The sequence below is a fragment of the Schistocerca gregaria genome, unplaced genomic scaffold, assembly GCF_023897955.1.
Source record: "Schistocerca gregaria isolate iqSchGreg1 unplaced genomic scaffold, iqSchGreg1.2 ptg001161l, whole genome shotgun sequence".
Classification (NCBI taxonomy): Eukaryota; Metazoa; Arthropoda; class Insecta; order Orthoptera; family Acrididae; genus Schistocerca; species Schistocerca gregaria.
In genome coordinates, this window is record NW_026062492.1 from 87,501 (window position 1) to 90,243 (window position 2,743).

At 53.9% G+C, this 2,743-nt stretch overlaps 3 non-coding genes across 3 annotated transcripts in view; all 3 read right to left on the reverse strand.

The window, feature by feature from the left end:
- The window catches only part of LOC126329114 (large subunit ribosomal RNA), a 4,242-nt gene extending 4,152 nt beyond the window's left edge, over positions 1 to 90 (reverse strand). Inside the window, exon 1 of the ribosomal RNA XR_007562183.1 lies at positions 1 to 90. This exon is cut by the window's left edge and continues 4,152 nt beyond it. This is a non-coding gene — a ribosomal RNA (large subunit ribosomal RNA).
- Positions 91 to 278: 188 nt separating this feature from the next.
- LOC126329099 (5.8S ribosomal RNA) lies at positions 279 to 433 on the reverse strand. The gene has a single exon (XR_007562170.1). It is a non-coding gene; the product is annotated as a 5.8S ribosomal RNA (ribosomal RNA).
- Positions 434 to 788: 355 nt separating this feature from the next.
- On the reverse strand, positions 789 to 2,681 carry LOC126329104 (small subunit ribosomal RNA). Its single transcript, XR_007562175.1, has one exon. It is a non-coding gene; the product is annotated as a small subunit ribosomal RNA (ribosomal RNA).
- Between the last annotated feature and the right edge of the window lie 62 nt (positions 2,682 to 2,743).

Genomic DNA, 2,743 nt, shown 5'->3' on the forward strand with positions numbered 1-2,743 from the left:
CCGCTACTGGGGGAATCCTTGTTAGTTTTCTTTTCCTCCGCTTAGTAATATGCTTAAATTCAGCGGGTAGTCTCGCCTGCTCTGAGGTCGTTGTACGAGGTGTCGCACGCCACACCGCCAGCCGGCTGTGCACGCTACCGAGAAAGCACCGGTATGCGAACCGCCAGGCGACGGGCGCGCATCGCACGTTTAAGGAGACGCGGCCGGCCACACAGGCGACCACGACACTCCCAGGCGCCCGAAGCGGGACAAACGCCGCGCGCTTCAGTATACGTAGCCGACCCTCAGCCAGACGTGGCCCGGGAACGGAATCCATGGACCGCAATGTGCGTTCGAAACGTCGATGTTCATGTGTCCTGCAGTTCACATGTCGACGCGCAATTTGCTGCGTTCTTCATCGACCCACGAGCCGAGTGATCCACCGTCCTGGGTGATCTTTATCTTTTCAGTTCTCCACCGTCTCTTTCAAGACAGTTGCAGAGGCGGGACTGAGGCGTTTGACGGCCCCTGTTCCATTACTTTGTGTCCAACGGCCTGACGGCCGATGGGCGTCGTACGGCTCCACACCGGAGCGGACAGGCACTCGGGCGAAAGTCATTCAAAACCGGCGCCAGGCGCCAGGTGCCGCAGGCCAGCCGCTCCAGAGCTTCAGCGCTCGTACCACACAACAACACTTGCGCTAGTTTTGAGAGGCACGCGTGGTTCCGCACGCGGCGCACGGCTACTGCCGTACAGGTAGCGTGTTGCGCGACACGACACGCACATCGAAAGACATGCAGTCTAGTCGGTAATGATCCTTCCGCAGGTTCACCTACGGAAACCTTGTTACGACTTTTACTTCCTCTAAATGATCAAGTTTGGTCATCTTTCCGGTAGCATCGGCAACGACAGAGTCGATGCCGCGTACCAGTCCGAAGACCTCACTAAATCATTCAATCGGTAGTAGCGACGGGCGGTGTGTACAAAGGGCAGGGACGTAATCAACGCGAGCTTATGACTCGCGCTTACTGGGAATTCCTCGTTCATGGGGAACAATTGCAAGCCCCAATCCCTAGCACGAAGGAGGTTCAGCGGGTTACCCCGACCTTTCGGCCTAGGAAGACACGCTGATTCCTTCAGTGTAGCGCGCGTGCGGCCCAGAACATCTAAGGGCATCACAGACCTGTTATTGCTCAATCTCGTGCGGCTAGAAGCCGCCTGTCCCTCTAAGAAGAAAAGTAATCGCTGACAGCACGAAGGATGTCACGCGACTAGTTAGCAGGCTAGAGTCTCGTTCGTTATCGGAATTAACCAGACAAATCGCTCCACCAACTAAGAACGGCCATGCACCACCACCCACCGAATCAAGAAAGAGCTATCAATCTGTCAATCCTTCCGGTGTCCGGGCCTGGTGAGGTTTCCCGTGTTGAGTCAAATTAAGCCGCAGGCTCCACTCCTGGTGGTGCCCTTCCGTCAATTCCTTTAAGTTTCAGCTTTGCAACCATACTTCCCCCGGAACCCAAAAGCTTTGGTTTCCCGGAGGCTGCCCGCCGAGTCATCGGAGGAACTGCGGCGGATCGCTGGCTGGCATCGTTTATGGTTAGAACTAGGGCGGTATCTGATCGCCTTCGAACCTCTAACTTTCGTTCTTGATTAATGAAAACATACTTGGCAAATGCTTTCGCTTCTGTTCGTCTTGCGACGATCCAAGAATTTCACCTCTAACGTCGCAATACGAATGCCCCCGCCTGTCCCTATTAATCATTACCTCGGGTTCCGAAAACCAACAAAATAGAACCGAGGTCCTATTCCATTATTCCATGCACACAGTATTCAGGCGGGCTTGCCTGCTTTAAGCACTCTAATTTGTTCAAAGTAAACGTGCCGGCCCACCGAGACACTCAACTAAGAGCACCCTGGTAGGATTTCAACGGGGTCCGCCTCGGGACGCGCAAGCACGCCTTCGGCTCGCCCCACCGGCAGGACGTCCCACGATACATGCCAGTTAAACACCGACGGGCGGTGAACTAACAGCGTGGGACACAAATCCAACTACGAGCTTTTTAACCGCAACAACTTTAATATACGCTATTGGAGCTGGAATTACCGCGGCTGCTGGCACCAGACTTGCCCTCCAATAGATACTCGTTAAAGGATTTAAAGTGTACTCATTCCGATTACGGGGCCTCGGATGAGTCCCGTATCGTTATTTTTCGTCACTACCTCCCCGTGCCGGGAGTGGGTAATTTGCGCGCCTGCTGCCTTCCTTGGATGTGGTAGCCGTTTCTCAGGCTCCCTCTCCGGAATCGAACCCTGATTCCCCGTTACCCGTTACAACCATGGTAGGCGCAGAACCTACCATCGACAGTTGATAAGGCAGACATTTGAAAGATGCGTCGCCGGTACGAGGACCGTGCGATCAGCCCAAAGTTATTCAGAGTCACCAAGGCAAACGGACCAGACGAGCCAATCCGATTGGTTTTGATCTAATAAAAGCGTCCCTTCCATCTCTGGTCGGGACTCTGTTTGCATGTATTAGCTCTAGAATTACCACAGTTATCCAAGTAACGTGGGTACGATCTAAGGAACCATAACTGATTTAATGAGCCATTCGCGGTTTCACCTTAATGCGGCTTGTACTGAGACATTCATGGCTTAATCTTTGAGACAAGCATATGACTACTGGCAGGATCAACCAGGGAGCTGCGTCAACGAGAGCTGAGCAGCCGGCCGCCCGGGAGTGTGTCAACACGCGATCTAGTGT